This window comes from Phyllostomus hastatus, unplaced genomic scaffold (assembly GCF_019186645.2).
Source record: "Phyllostomus hastatus isolate PE091 unplaced genomic scaffold, TTU_PhHast_1.1 phas_contig_196, whole genome shotgun sequence".
Taxonomy (NCBI): Eukaryota; Metazoa; Chordata; class Mammalia; order Chiroptera; family Phyllostomidae; genus Phyllostomus; species Phyllostomus hastatus.
Genome location: NW_025333709.1, coordinates 33,855,246 through 33,872,547, shown reverse-complemented (window position 1 = coordinate 33,872,547; position 17,302 = coordinate 33,855,246).

The following is a 17,302-nucleotide window of genomic DNA, read 5'->3' as shown; positions in this document are numbered from 1 at the left end:
GCAGCATGGTTCTCCCTTCCTAATGGCCGCCAAGTCTGGGTTTTAAATCCCCGAGGCCAATCTTCCTCTGCAGCCTCATTTCCGACTCCTCCCACACTCGGCTTCACATGCCAGAACTGTATCCTTCCAGCTTTACTGGGCTGCCATCTTGAGTCTGGGCAGGTGTGGCCCATGTCCTGGAGCCAATCTTCTCCGAGCTCCCACGCAGGCGCTGTAGCTTGGGGGATCTGCCCCCGCCCAGTCACGTCTTGGTGGGGAAGTTACTTCCATTCCCCTGGCTCAGAGATGATCACAGCTATTTAACATATCTAAGCAACCAGCCAAAGGCTATAGATATGTTAAACGACCACACCAGAGGGTAGCTGCAAGACTGTTGCTATGCAAAACAGATCTCAATGGCCCTGCTCCATTTGTCCCTTCCCCCAACCCACACCCTGCGGGGGCGGGGGGTGGGGGGCGTGGAGACATCTTAAAATCTCCTGGACACCTTAAGTTCTGGACCCCATTTCAAATGCCCATTTGGGGTCTCCCCTCTTGGCTGCACCCTGTAACAATATCAAACTATACTATAAGGCCATAGTAAGCAAAACAGCAAAACTCATAAAACTCAACACCCCCCCAAAAATCCAATTGAAAAATGGGCAAAGGACCCGAATAGACACTTCTCCAAAGAGGACATTCAGATGCCAGTAGACATATAAAAAGATACTCAATGTCACTAATCGTCAGGGAAATGGAAATTAAAACTATAATGAAATATCACCTTATGCCTGTCAGAATGGTTATCATCAATAAATCAATAAACAACAAGTTTTGGCAAGGATGTAGAGAAAAGGGACCCCTTGTGCACTGTTGGTGGGAGTGCAGACTGGTGCAGCCACTGTGGAAAGCAATATGGAGTTACATCCAAAAACTAAAAATGGAACTGCCTTATGACCTCACAATTCCACTTCTGGGAATATATTCAAAGAAAGCCAAAACATGAATTCAAAAGAATATATGCACCCCTGTGTTTATTGCAGCATTATTTACAGTTTCCAAGATTTCAAAGCAGTCCAAGTGTCCATCAGTAGATGAGTGGATAAAAAAACTGTGATACATTTACCCAATGGAATACTACTCAGCCACAAAAAGAAGGAAATCTTAACCTTTGTGACAGCATGGATAAATCTGGAGAATGTTATGTTAAGTAAATTAAGTCAATCAGAAAAAGACAGGTACTATATGATTTCAGTCATGTGGAATTTAATGAACAAAATAAACTAACAAGGAAAAATTTGTGAGTGTGTGGAAGAAAATATGCTAAGAAAAGTATTCTAGGCTATGCAAGGTGGTGAGTATATGGGTCCTATCAGGAAGGGTCCTGGTCCTATCCGGTCCAGTCAGGGTCCTATCAGGAAGTAAAATCCATTTCTAAGTTTTAAAACAAAGGGAATCTGAAGTAAGGGATTGTTTACAGCAGGGGTGGAAAAACTGAGGCTCCAAATAGGGCAGCTAAAGAGTTAGGAAGGTATAACAGGAGCTGGAACGACGTGAGGCTAGTGTAGCAAGAAGTGGGGCCATGGAGATGCTGGAGCATAGGAAGAGATAACTGCCCTTGCAAAGATACTTTCCAAATCAGAAAGAGAGGGAAACAGCCAACTTCTCCCTTCCTCACCTACTGCAGGGGCTTCCCATTAGCCAACCGCACATGAGGCAGAGACTAGGAAATGAAGCTGGAGAAGGCCGGCCCCCATCAGAGGCGGAGGAGTACACGTGAGCTGGTAATATTGTTACAGGGTGCAGCCAAGAGGGGGGACCCCAAATAGGCATTTAAAATGGGGTCCAGAACTCAAGGTGTCCAGGGGATTTTTGGATGTCCTCACTCCCACTCCCCAGGTGTGGGTTGGGGGAAGGGACAAATGGAGCAGGGCCATTGAGATCTGTTTTGCATAGCAACAGCCTTGCAGCTAACCTCTGGTGTGGTCATTTAACATATCTATAGCCTTTGGCTGGTCGCTTAGATATGTTAAATAGCTGTGGCCATGCTCTGAGCCAGGGGAATGGAAATAACTACCCCACCGAGATGTAACTGGAGGGCAGGTCCCCCGAGCTACAGCGCCTGCGCCTGCGTGGGAGTTTGGACAAGATTGGCTCCAGGACATGGGGCCACACCTGCCCAGACTCATGATGGCAGCCCAGTAAAGCTGGAAGGATATGAGTTCTGGCATGTGAAGCCGAGTGTGGGAGGAGTCGGAAATGGGGCTGCAGAGGAAGACTGGCACGGGGATTAAAACCGAGATGCGGCAGCCATTGGAGGGAGAACCATGCGCAGCCCTGAGAGGGAGAACCATGCAGCTGTGGAAGTGGAGAGAACCACAGAGCTTTAGCAGAGTGGAGACTCCCGCAGCCCTGAGAGGGGGAGAATCAGGCGCAGCCCTAAGAGGGAGAACCTTGCGGCCTGGACAGAGTGGAGACTCCCGCAGCCCTGAGAGAGAGGGAGAACCATGCGGCTGTGGAATTGCAGAGAGGATCACAGCCCTGAGAGAGAGAACCACGCGGCCTCGACAGAGTGGAGACTCCCGCAGCATTGAAGAGGGAACCATGTGGCTTTGGCAGAGTGGGGACTCCCGTGGCCCTGAGGGAGAGGACCACGTGCCTTTGCCAGAGTGGGGACCCCCGCAGCTTTAGAAGGGGAACCACCACCTGGTTTTAGCAGAGATCCCAGCGACTCAGCCGAGGCTGCCGGGAACCCAGGGAGGTCTCCCAGTTGAGACCGAGTGCTAACTGGGAAGAACCAGAGGACTGCCTGAGCCATGAACTTCTGTTTCCTTTCCTGAGATACGGTACTCTGGACTGGGCAAAGGGGGAAGGAAGGAAGGACTGTGTCTGTTTGTGGGTGTTTTGGGGGACTTTAGGATTTTTGATAAAGACATTAGGTCACTACTTTAAGTTTGTATAGCATTAAATAAACATTTCCTTTCCTTTTCACAAATCTCTGGCATTGAGAGACGTCTTTCCTCTGGCGGCGGACATAGCGGACCTGGGGGCTTCTTTCAGTAATAGTATATTGTCCCAGGCCCCCCTTTTTTGTTCTGTAACAATATGTCCAAAGCTACAAGAAGAGTTCTCTGTTTGCTTGAAGAAAAAAATATACATATATGTGTGTATATATATGTATGTATGTATATATATATGTATATATATATACTGACATATTGCTTTTTCAATTCCAATGGGGAAAAATGTAAATAAATTAATAATTTATGAGAAAAAAACTTGAAGTGCTTGTCTAATACTAAGTCACCGTGTAAATTTGTGTCAGCTCTTGGGAGGGTAATGTGGCTACAGCACTTGAAAAGTTCATTGTACATATTCTTTGCCCCAGCAATTCTACTTCTAAGAATTTACAGAAATACTTGCAAAAATCTGCTAAGATATATGTGTAATGATGGCAATTGCAGCACCATTTGCAACTACAAGAAAACTGAAAATAGCCCAAATGTCCATCAATAGGGAATTGGTTTGGGATATAGTCATAACATATAGTTTCTAAAAAGGACAAAATACAATATATTGAAGGCACATTGTGCAATTTTTTCAAAAGCAGGTTTCATAACATAACATGTAGTATAAGCCAGTATTTAATATGTATCATCTCAAACTGACAAAATTATATGCTTGGAGACTAGGATGGATGTGGCTAATGTAATACTGTGACTCAGCTTAAAAGAGTGTATGTTGGTATGCAAAAATATTTGAAATAACATTTCAAACTATTTATGGTGATTTAGGAAGTAGGCTGAGAGGAGACTTCTGCTTTCAAATAGTACTTTTCTTGATGTTTTAATTTTTTATTACATTAAATATTATTATTGTATAACCTGAAATATACACATTCAATCCAGTAAATGCCTTATATCAGTTAGCCTAGGTCAGAGTGTCTCAACTGTGGCACTGATATTTTGGCTGGATGATCCTTCATTGTGGGCGTGCTGTCCTTGCATTTCAGGACAGTAGTATCCTGGCCTCCACCCCCTGGATGCCAGTAGCATCCCATCCCCCACCTCCCAGTTGTGGCCCCAGACCTTGGGAATGTTTTCCAGTAATGTGGTTGTCTTACATAAAGACCCAGTTAAATCTGAATTTCAGATAAGCAGCCAAATAATTTTTTTAAAGTATGTCTCATGTACATAGTGATACAAAACTGTATTTTTTTATAAGTATGGTACATCCCATATTTTTATTTACTAAATCTGGCAACCCTACCTGGGGACCAAATTGCCCTGGGTGAGACCCATTAACACTGCAGTTTTGTACAGAAAATTCCACTTCTTTGTCCCTCTTTTCACCATGAAATGGGCATGGCCAATAGGCTGATTAGAAGCCTGCAAAGAGCCAATCACTTTTCTGTTCCATTCTTTTGCACTGTCTGCCACTAAACAATCAATAATATAATCTAGAAAACTCTCTCATCCTGACTGAGTCTCACAATGTTTTCAAAAAGAATCTGCTGGGCCAGTTTTGTGTAGAAAATATAAATCATGTCCTTCTCCTCTAATGTGATCATTTCTAAGCCAATCAGCCATGCCTACAAAGGTTCATGCTCTGAAGTTTGAAAAATACATTATATGACAAATTGACAAAGGTTTAGTGAAATGGTTACAAATACATAATGTCAACTTAATTCATAAATTTAACATTTATTAAATGTCATTATATTTAAACAACTGATAGCCTAGATTTTCTCATTTCCCAAGAAATCATGTATGCAGAGAAATTATTGAGAAACCATAACTGATAAATAAGTTACTTATAATAACCAAGTACATTTAAAAGAAAAAAATGTTAAATTACCACCCTTTTATATATTATGTATGTAATATTATATTATATTAAATTATATACGTTACATTATAGAATAGAATGGTTTAGTACATTTGATGTGGGTGCATTTGAAGATGATTGGTAGGATGTAAGGTAGGGCCCTAAAAGGTAAGAATGCCTAAGGCCTCAAAGGCCTAGGCAGTTTTCTAGCCAGAATTCCTTAGCAGTGACATAAGTTGGTTACACATGTTGGGGAGAAGAGAAGAAAAACTAAAATTGGTTTTGGAAGTTTATTATATTGACCTTATCATAATCTCATTCTAAAATAATCCCCCAATTTGATAGAGGATAGGAAATACTGTAATTCCCTGGTTTGTATGCTCCAAAATTTTTCTAACTTTTTAAAAGGAATTATTACTTTCATAATTTAGAAAATAAAAATTTTTAAAGTACAACCATGGACAATCTCACAACACTGTGTTTGGGGGAGTGTTAACTGTTACAACCTTCTTGAAGAATAAATGGGTACTGTAATAAAAAGCATGCACACACACACATAAGCACAAAGCTTGGGTCCCAACATACCCTCCCATGTGCATAGGGTTTATACGGGAATGTTCAGTCCAGTGGCTTTAGCAAAGCTATTGGTCAAAATATTTACCAGGATTATTTTGCAGAATGGGTGTGTGGGAGGGCACTTTCACTTTCTACAACATGCATTTTATTTTTAAAGATTTTATATATTTATTTTTAGAGAGAGGGGCAGGGAGGAAGAAATAAAGAGAGAACATCAATGTGTGGTTGCTTCTCATGTTCCCTGTCCTGGGGACCTGGCCTGCAATCCAGGCGTGTGCCCTGACTGGGAATTGAATTGACAACCCTTTGGTTCTCAGGTCTGTGCTCAATCCACTGAACTACACCAGCCATGCCTCTGCAATATGCATTTCTATAGCATGCACCTTATAATGTTATACTTCAATTATGAGTCTTAAATTTGCTTAATAATTGCTTCATTTCTTCAACAAATATTCATATAATTTGCCAGATTTGTTCCTTTGACTCTGACCTCATCAATGTAAGATTGGGGTAAAAAATTATTTTATTTATTTACTTTTTAAATTTGTTTATTTATTGATTTTAGGGAGTGAGAGGAAGGAAAAGAAAGAGATCAATTTGTTCCACTTATTTATGCATTAATTGGTTGATTTTTATATGTGCCCTGACCAGGGATTGAACCCACAACCTGGGTTTATGGGGATGATGTTCTAACCAACTGAGCTACCCCGCCAGGGCATAAAATTAAAAAAAAGAGAGAGAGAGAGGGAGAGAAAATAGAGATGAGTAAGAAATGCTTTCTGGATACGAGAGAATCTAGGTGGTGCAGAAAGACTGGGAAGAAGATAAAACAGAGGATGCTAATTGAAGCTTTCCTAGATCACATCCTCCTAGAAAGGCCCACCACACTAGCCATTTTGAAAACCACACTGATAGCTTCCAAAGAAGGAAATATTACCCTTTGCGACAGTATGGATGGACCTGGAGAACATCATACTAAGTGAAATAAGCCAGTCAAACCCATGTGATTTCACTCATATGTGGAATCCAATGAACAAACTGAACTAACAACTGAAACAGAGACAGACTCATCGATGGAGAGCAGATGACAGCTAGTGGGGTGGGAGGAGGGTAGGTGGTGGAGGGACTGAGCAAAAAGTAAAAAGGACTCTTGGACATGGGCAACAGTGTGGTGATTGCTGGGGGGAGGGGGATATAAGGGGAATAAATGGTAATGGAAACAATGCAATAAAGATTAAATTTTTTAAAAAAGAGAGACTGATAGCTAAAGTTGATCCCTTTAACTGCCAACCATTACCCTCCAAGACCCAGAAATTTCAGATTGAAATCAAATAAGTTTACTTCACCACTATCCCATCTTCTATATAATTGTTTTAGTGAATGTAAATGGTTACATTTGCTTTCTATGTTCTGAGGCTATTAAATAATTAACAAACCCTGGTGTAAATAAAGCAAATCTGGACCTTCTTCAAGTTTATATTTAACATTGTAACATAAATCATAAATAGACAACTATGGTCATTCTTGATGGCTTATGTTGTGGTGACATTGATTACTCAACTTCAAGAAGAAATTTAAAAAATAACATTCATTGATCAGAGAAAGTGGGACAGGCAGGGACTTCTATATACATGAATTCACTTTGGTCTCACAACATCTCCTGTATGATAAGTATTGATAAAGGGAACTCGTATATTAGGACCCATAGAGTGGAGGTCGCCCCAGTGGCCTGGGCCACGTCACAAATCTAAACTTAAGTCAGCCTGCACTTACAGGAAACACCTTGAGGTGACCTAATATGACACCAATCATAATCCTTTAACTTAGCTTTAGCCAGTTTGCCTTACCCCAGAAAACAGGACCTGCTGGCCTTATCGGGAGATTCCTGACCTCCTAGTCAATCATGCTGTTTCCCATTTGCCTCTTTTAACGCCCTATAAAACTCATGCTTGCCCAAAACCCCTGGGGAGGAGCGCTTCCCAGCTTGTTAGGCCCTCTTCTTCCCCAATCCATGGATTTCCTCCCCCCCGCCACCGTGAATAAAGGACATCAAATTCATCACTAAATTGTATTGTTTTTGGCATTACAACATGGACTCCAGTTTCACAGAAGAACCGAACAGAGCTTGTGTCTTGCCCCATGCAAGAGCCACGGAGACCAGCAATTTGGAGTTATCTGTGACTATGGCTGTCAGTCCAACTACTGCCCTGCTGAGTCTAGCAGGTGGGGAACCCCAGGGTGCTGTGAATGACCAGAGCCCCGGGAAGCTCTGGACCAGTTTCCTTTGCAAAATTTTCAAAGGCCTTGAGTTTATACCTATGTCCCAACAGTTTTAAAGCATTGCTTCCTATAAATATTTATTATAAACATTTTCAAACATAATCAAAGTAGAGAATAATGCAATGAACTCTACAGATCTATTGTTTAGTATTGTGTTTTTATTTTTTAAATTTTAAAAGGAATTTTAAGCATTGCTTCTTTAAAAATTTAAAAACTTGTCATGTCGCATGAAGTGGTCTGTGAAAAATGATGGAAAGAGACAGAATGCACAACTGGTTTGTCATCCTAGCTCCCTATGACTAAGCTACGTGACACTGAATAATTTATAGTGCCACCTGGGACTCGGTTTCCTCATTAACTGAGATGTAAAACCTAGATGGAATTTCTGGGGACTTCCAGGTCTTATACCCTGCACTTTGATTCTAAAGTTCAATCATTCACTCAACTCCCACTCAACAAGACACCATTATCTCTTGTTTCAATCTCCCTTTGTCCTTTCTTGTTCCTCTACATTCCATTCTTCATCCAATGGCTTTCAAAATTCAACTTTTAAAATATAAATCAGATCATATGATCACATCATCCCTCTGCTAAAATTGTCTCTGCACCTTCACGTTTCTTTTAGGGCAATGGTCAAGCTGCTTAACAAGGCCTAGCAGGAGCTGCCGGAGCTGGCTGGGGCCCCGGCTGCTAAGGCTCCTTCTTTCACCAGCTGCACCACATGGGCCATCTCCAGTTTCAGGCTCCCGCTTGTGTTGTTCCACCTCAGCACCCATACCCTTCCCCGCACAGACATGCCCTGCTTGGGCAACTTTTTTTTCGTTCTTCAGAAATCCACGTAAATGTCACATCCTCCAGGAAGCCTTCACTAGAATTAGATCAAGTCCTACTAAGCCTATATGTGCTCCGTTAGTACCTGATACTTGGCTGTAATGGCCCTAAATACATTTTAATAAATTACTTACTTGTATATTTATTTAACAACTGATTTCCCCTACCAGACTATAAATTCTATAATATCTGTTTTTACTCTTTTTGGCCATTATTGTAATTCCAGCACCCAGCATGGTGCGTGGCACAGAATAAGTATGCAAATAAATATTTGTGGACAAACAACCAATTCCTTGCTAGGCCTTGGGGATAAAAAAACTCACAGTTTAGTGGGGAGAACAGACAGAGAATTGATAGTAAAATGATAATGTGTTTCTAGACATGCTAGGGTGAAAGAACAGATGCACAGCACTCATAGAGATCCATCAACCTAACCTCGTCTAAGCCAAGATAGATCTACTGCAGGGGAAGTGGCTAGGAGGAAATTTATTCAACGAGCTTCAGATAGAGAGTTTTCTATGTGGGGAGGAATACAGTGAGAAACAGACTCTGTGACCTTTTAGGAGTGTTCAGATGCTGACATTCCCACTTGTTTTCCCCCGATTAACTTGACCTGTGCTCAGGTGCACCCATGTTTTCCCACTCACAGAATGGGGTGTGAACAGAGCAACTATTGGTCTTAAGTTGAGCTGGTTAGTAAATGGGTACGAACTAGAAGCTCTTTTTTTTTTTTTAAGAGAGGAGTGGTAATGACACTTAAGAAGGTAGACTTTCCCTTAATTTAAGCTGTGAAATGGCAACATAACTTTTTAAAATTATAGTTGATATTCAATAACTTAAAAAAAAAGAATCACCACTTTTAATATGTCAGCAAATATAAAGTCATCTTGAACTGAAAGTCCAAACGAAACGGGTCATTTGCACCCAGAGAAAAGTTTTAGTCCAATCATTGGCTATTATTTTATGATAGTCTTATAATTTACTCCTTATTAGTTTCTATAAACATAAATTTAAATACTAAATAACTATATACTTTATAAATATTAGAGTCTGTAAATTTTGTGATTTACAACTAATCAGAAACAAGGTTGTAGAAAGTAGCGAACATTTTAGAAATAGACAATCTAAAAATTAAAACCTTATATATTAACCAAGTGAAATGTATTTATTTAGCACTTGTACTGGGTTGTGTCTCCTAGAAACATTTTAGCAAAATTATCTCAAGCATAAAACCTGCCAAATTGTGCTATATGTAAAAAGGTTAAATTTAATTTCTTGGAGGAAATCGACCCAGAGTAGAATTCTAGGAGGACAGAAGGGTAGAAAAGGTCAGTAGCGGAGAAGGAAAGAGGATGCTTCACAATCTATGTATTTGGCGTATTTGTGGTGTGCAGTTTTAGGAGTACAATGAGACTTTTTTTTTAATATATAGGAGGGCTGTCTTTAAGTGGAGATAAGAGATTAGTAGAATAGATAAACTAAAGAACAATGGTTTGCCTGTGCACTCACTTCAGAGTGACCTCGAAGGTTCCTCTGGGACCTGGTTTAATCCACAGAGGCATTTTTTTCACCCTTTCATCACTGTAGGTAAAATGCTGTTTGAAAAAAAAAAATCAGACACATTTTCTTTCCAGGTGGACATATTTTGCTGAAATTTCTTTAGTGCTTAGTTTCCTGAAGTGTTTTAGGTGTTTGGATTCCTACTGCTGTGCAAGGTGAAACAATGGAGGATCTAAAGCAGAGTGACCCCTTCTGATTATGTTTGCATGAGGTCACTTTGGCTGCTGTGGGGAAATGGATCATAGAGATGAGTAGCAGCCTAAGAGAGGTTTTATAAATAATGCGTGAAGGTCAAGCCATTTCTTCTTCAAAACTCTCTCTATCACGGAGTAAGGCCTTTCAGGGCTCAGGCTCCCTCCCTGTCTTCTCTCAGCACCACTCTGCCCTCTCCAGCCACCGCAGGCTGCCTGAGGGCAGGGCTTTACCGCTTGTTCCTTGCCGCAGGGCCAGTGCTTAGCAGAGCTTCCTGGCTAGTAGTGCTGATAATATTGGTTATGGAGTGAATGGTTCTCCTTTGACTTTATAAATAATTTAGAAACTTTTTTAAAAAAACATATAATCTGTATTATATTTTTTAGCATTACCATGTAGTCCCCCTTTTACCCTCCTCCCACCATAAAAATTCTTAAGTCAGTATCCAAGGTTTATCTGAGGCAGTCAACAGATTCATTTTATCTTTTTTGCCTCAAGCTCCTGTAGCCACACTGAACTGGTTTTCAATTTCTCACAGTCTTAGAATTCCCTGTGACCTCTGCCTACAAGAATCTCGACTTTCCCTTTCCTTGGCCAACTCCTTGTCAAACCTGAAGTTTCAGCTTTTGTCTGATTCTTCGGGATGGCCTTTCCTTGAGAGTTTTTATAGACTCTAACAATGAACATCCCATTTTTCACCTTTTTCATGTTGATCACAATAATTTTTGTTTTTATTTACAGGGAAAGTATTTAAAATTTTTTCTAGACTATTTTTGAGAACACTTAGATTTACAGAAAAATGGAGCAAATGGTGCAAAAGTCCCATATACCTTTCCCCCAAATGCAACTTCTCTACTATTAACATTTTATATTAACAAGGCACATTTGTTACAGTTCATGAACCCATGCGGGTTCATCACCTTCAACACATTATTGTGAACTGAAGTCCATAGTTAGTAAGTCCCTTCAGATTTCTGGAGTTTTTACTGATTGCCCCTTTTCTGTTCCAGAATCCAACCCAGGATACTGTATCATATTTAGTCGGCATGCCTCCTTAGGCTATGACTGTATCTGAGGTTTTCCTTACTTTTGATGGATTTGACAGTTTTGAGGAGTATTGGTCAAGTTTATTTAGGGTGTTACTTTACATAAAATTTGTATGTCAGTATAATTTCATAATAGTAATTTAATTCTCTTTGTGAAATTAGTATCTGTCTTCCCCAATACACTTTAATCTTCATGAAGCTCAGGGCCTGTCTGATCTCCTCATAGCTGTATCCCCAGTGTTTGCACGTAGCAGATGGCCAGCATAGATCGCTGAATGAATGAATGACTCACGCACAAAACGATGGCTCCTCCGGCAGGTAGCACTGATGACTCCCACTCTCAGGAATTCTCTTTGGGGCTAAGCATGGTCTTCTTAGTCTATCCGTTTAAATCGTATTCCTTCTTCTGGTCAAATTTCATATTCCTTTGTTCCATCAAGTTTTCCATATTATTTTACTTTACAATATGCCTCTTTTATCTCAATTTCATTAGTATTCATTTTGTCACCTATATGTGGCCTCATTTCTCACTAATCCTTACTGAGCCATGCAGAGCTTATTCAAGGGGCTAAAGGAAAGAAAACCTTTCGAGAGGCTTACAACCTACTTGTGGAGGCTAGGCATATATATAAAGATAAATAACGCTAAAGAAAACATTGGGTACACTGGCAAATGAATGGTACAATATAAACCTAAAGTACTTACTAAGTCTCTGGGAACAGCAAACTCAAGGGGATGAACAGAGCAGACTCCGAGGAAATCTAGCAACAAGGCTCAACTGTGTAAGAGCTCTCGGTTCTCTAAAGGACATTCAGTTGTCAGCCCTAGAGCATGAGAATCTCCATGGCACCCCTCCCAAATCAAAGATACTTCGTGTTGATGAAATATAGTAGAAGGAATATGAGCTTTGGGGTCAAAAATCCCAGCTCTGTCTATTATAAACTATGTGCTCAAGAAAAAAAGTGGGTAAAGATTATGATACTTGTTAAGAAAAATTATCCAAAGCATGGAAAAAAAGGCAAAAAGAAGGCCAGAAACCTTTTTAATATTGTAGTTCAGTTGTGTCTTAATAGGCCCGCCCAAGGATGATTTAATTCTCTAAGGAAATGACCACTCTTATTATGTACTATCAATTAGGCCCAGACTCTTTGAAGCTGCATGTTAACTTGTAGGTTTTTGTTTGATAGAAAGGTACATGGTTTCTCCGCAGCAGAGCAGGTACTTCCAAACGGCTGTCATCTGACTGTCCCGTAAGACATGAACTCGTTTTGTCTCTCACCTAGCACATTCACTTCAGCATGACTTTCTAGGCAGCCTTTATGAATCTCAGCTCTTCAAATGGTCTTTGAACCACTTTACTATTTGCCAGTTCTCTCATTGATAAGTTAAACAAATCTTTCACACACACACACACACACACACACACACACACACACACACACACTGTTTTTGGGGAAGCCATGTTTTAACGTTGGGCAAGTCACTAAAAATATCATTTTACTTACCCCATATTTCCTCTTTGTAGTCAGTGTCATGTGGCAAAACAACTTTTTTTTGGCAAGAGATTTGTCCAGTTTCCACACCTTGTGGAGCTTATTTTTTCTGCTTATACCTTGCAGTCATGTTTAGGTTTGAATATATGAGTTTTAAGATGCCCACGAAACACGCCGGTGAAGAGGTCAAGAAAGAACTGAGCTTGGAGCTAGGGAAGAGTCATGGACTGACAATATAAATCTGGGAGCCGTTAGCATCATCAAGAAACATCAGACATCAGAGAAGAAAAAAAAACACGGAAAAAGCAGAAACCAGAGGGCTAATGTGGGCTCAGTATGCTGAGAGGCTGGGTCAGATAAAGATTAGAAAGTACGTGTTAGACATGGCAACGTAGAAGACAGTAGTGAGATCACAGTAGAAAGATCACTGTGTGGAGTAATGAGCACAGATGCCTGGCTGGGTCTGAGTGGGTTGAAGGGTAGCCAAAGACGTGGTGGCGACACAAGTAGAAAACTTAAACCACGGGTATACCTGGGACTTCTGGAGGAGAGTTAGACTACAGGCGTTTATCTCATTCCTAGCAGGATCCTGATGATTTCACCAATGAGAAATCCAGCAAGACTGGATGCCTACTACATAGCACACTGTGTTGTATTACGGAATTATTGGCAGGAATACCTGAGGAAGCTTCCGCTCAAGTGGAATGTGGGTTCTAGAGCTGACTGCCTGGGCCCAAATCCCAGCCCTTTCACTCAATGTGCTTGGGCAATTACTACAAGTCTGAGTCTCAGTTTCTTCATCTATAAAATGGGAATAGACAGCAGCACCTAATTCATATGGCCGTGGTAGAGATAAAAAATGTTTAGAATATGTCTGGCACATAGCAAGTGCTCACTAAATGTTACCTTTAGCATTCATTTTTCCCCCCAAGAAGCTAGTTTAAGTAAGAAAATTATTTAAGAAACTTATAAATACAAGGTATTATGTCATGATCGAAGCACGAACACAGGTTATGAGAACCCAGAGGATTGCTTGGCCCAGAAAGGTCCAGGGAAGATCCCCATTGAGGTGACTCTCAATTAAAAAATAAGATTTTTTTTAAAAATGTATTGATTTGAGAGAGAGGGGGGAGGGAGAGATATTTTTTGTTTCACTTATTTATGTACTCATTGGTTGGTTCTTGTACATGTCCTGAACAAAGATCGAACCCACAACCTTGGCAAATTAGGACGCTGCTCTAACCAACTGAGCTACCCGCCAGGACCAAGGTTTCTGCTGATCTGTGTGTCTGGACTGTATGATTGTTTTTTTTCTCACGATGACCCATGAGGATATACTGCACTTTTCTGATTTCTTCAGACAGAATCAGAGAACAGATGTTGTAGTTTGTTATGGAAGCCAGAAAGCGCCCTTAAATAATTTTTCTTGTATTCTGCAAAACTGTAAAGGCCTGGGAATGTGTAGCTTTGAGATCATATGTATCTTGAGCAAAGACCGTATCTCCTATCAGATGCCTAATGGAATTTCTTGATGTAAACTTGCACTTAACTGCCGGGCGAGGGCAGGAGGGAGCTGCAGAGATAAAGACTTGTCTAGCGCTTTGTTGTTCTGTTATTTGGTGACTTTCCCTCATGGTAGCTTGTGTACTGTTAATATCCACCCTGGGACTAAAGTTTAATGCTTACTTAGCAAGAAAAGAGTGATAGTAAACCAATTTGACCAAGTCCCTTTTTGTTGAAAACCCATCAGTATTCCTCCTTGGTAAAGCCCTCAACAAGACCTGTTTTAGGATAGTTTCTATTCATATTCTTTTCATTTTTAATGTCTTCTTATGAAAAGTCTTCCTGCACAAACCCATTTAGTCCTTGCTTTGGAGACCTGGTGCCACTGAGTGTTCAGAATTCTGTGAATCAGCAACACTGTCATCATCTGAGAGATTGTGAAAAATGCAGAAAATGAGGCCCAAGCCCAGACCTCCTGAATCAGGAATTGCATTTTGACAAGTTGTCCATGCACATTAAAATTTAAGAAACAATTTTATAAAAGAGATGAAAGGAATTCAGGAAAACTTAAAGGATCCAACAGATTTTTGCACAGAAGTAGGACAAATCTACCATGGAAATGGTTTCCAAACTCAGATTTACAAGTTCAAAATAAAATTTGTGACATTTAGTATAATCATTCCAGTGACTTGCTACAAAGTGTTAGCTCCTTTTTAAGTTTTTAACTTTTTTCAGACAGTGGGAATTTCGTATTGATAGGTTTGACTTAAATAATGACAATGGAAAAGACACATTGTTGTATACTCACCGTAGGACAAAGTCATGTCCAAGAACATGGGTCAGACAGAAGAGGTTAGTTAAATGAATTCTCCTCCTGCATCTTTTTCTCCTTCTAGAATCAATTGTAGCCACTTTTAAAAATCTTCTTTTTCTATTTCTAAAGAACTCATCTGGCATTGTAGACAACTTAGCATTCTCTGTGATATATGTTCTTCCACCATTCCACATAAATAATTTGATACTTTTTTATTATTATTATTATGAGAAACCACTTTTTAGTCTCTGTGAACTTCTTGGATTTCCAGAAATTTTTAAACTACTTCTACCTACAACTCTACCAGTCAGGTTTGCAAGTGCATTTGAATATCATTTGTAGGAAACAATTTGTCAGTTTTAAATAATGTTAGGACTGGGCTTAGAAAAACATTGAGAAGTTCAAAGATGATGAGCATAACTTACACTATTTTGGTGTATTTGAAATGTGATTAGTTATGAAAGACAGTGGAAACCCAAGGTATGACTTCATTCAGTATGGCTGACATCTTTAGTTTACCTCACTGGGAAGCAGCCAATAGTAGAAACCTGGAGAACGAGAGTCTGAGAAGGGAGCCTCGGGTCCTTGAGTGCTTGTCAAAGGTGTGATGGGCTGGGAGTCAGGACACCTACTAAACTGTTAAAAATTTCTTAATGAAGTACTTTCAATAGTTTTCAAATTTCAGTTATTTCCCCCAAATCAGGATGCATTAAAGGTGAGCATTTTGCTCCAACTAATTAAACTAATATGTTGGGTTAGACTATTCTATGCCCAATCCCTGTGAAGCATAGTCCTAGTGTCATTACTGAGCACACAGCCCCTAACAAGTCAGTAATCTTGAATCCCATCCCCCACTCTCTCATAGTTCCTTGAGTCAAGAGATGAGAGTTTAGACCCTTAAGAGAGCCTCATTTTTCTCATCAGCAAATGGGACTGGTAATACCTCTTAAATGTGATAGGATTAAGATGGATCTGTACAGACCATAATTGTTACTCAATTAGTGTTAGTTCTTCCTCTGGCACTGCTTAAAATATCTTAATCCTTCAAGAAAGGTTTCTAGATGTGGAAGGTAGAAATGATTTATACAAGACAGCCTGTAGGGCAGTGCCATAACACTAGCCAGGATCTCCTCCTCTCCCTACCAGTTCTCTGAATTTCCCAACTACAGCCTTGCACTATTAAGAATCACTTTGCCACCCTGGCTTGGTGGCTCAGTTGGTTGGAGCATTGTCCAGTGAACCAAAAGTCTGCAGGTTTGATCCTGGTTGGGGCATGGACCAGAGGCAACCAACTGATGTTTCTCTCTCACATCAGTATTTTGCTCTCTCTCCCTTTTTCTCTCTACTCCTCCCTTTCCATCTCTCTAAAACTAAATAAGTAAAGTTTTTAAAAAATCAATAAACATATCCTAGGGTGAGGATTAAGAAAAAAGAAAAAAAAAAGAACCACTTTGCCCACAGCAGAGGCACCTTGGGGATCCAGTGGGGAGCCTCGGGCAGAGCTGCAGCTCAGAACCATGTGACAGTGGGCATGCCCTGTGGAAATGAAAATCGTCCGTTTCAGGGTGAGCAAACCCTTGGAAGTTGGCTTAGCTCTCTGTGCAGCCTTCAGCAGTACCGCTGATACTGCTGTTACTGAGGCAATAGTCTCCATTGTGTGGGCAGCCTCCCAGGGTAATTGACAGCGACAGAGGTTAGGAGAGGGAGAAAGGCCACAGAACAGACATCAAAGGCAATTATCACAAAACCCAGCTTGCTGTGAATGGAGGCAGTCACTCAGAATGTCATTTTGGAAATAAAGTCCCTAGACAGATTAAAATTTTTATAGTCACCAAAGTAAAAACAAGACCCCAGAGCTTTCTATGAAAAAGATGTTTTGACCAACAGCATACCAGCATCTGCTTCCTGGGGCTGGGTATTTCCTGGTTTGCAAACACGCCTTTCTAGTACCTCAAAAGCTCTTTGATTACATTTCCAAAGTAGTCACATCTGTTTTCCATTTCACAGTAACTTTATACACTCCTTCCTGACAGCTTGCAGTAAACAGTTAACATAGCACCTACTATGTGCAAATCATTGCTTCAGGTAATATGAAAAGTTGACCACGGAGGTGGACAGAGGAGCACATTAACGCAAACCAGAGATCTTACATTAATTATCACCCTGTCAATTATTTTTGTCGGTACTGGCTCCATGCCATC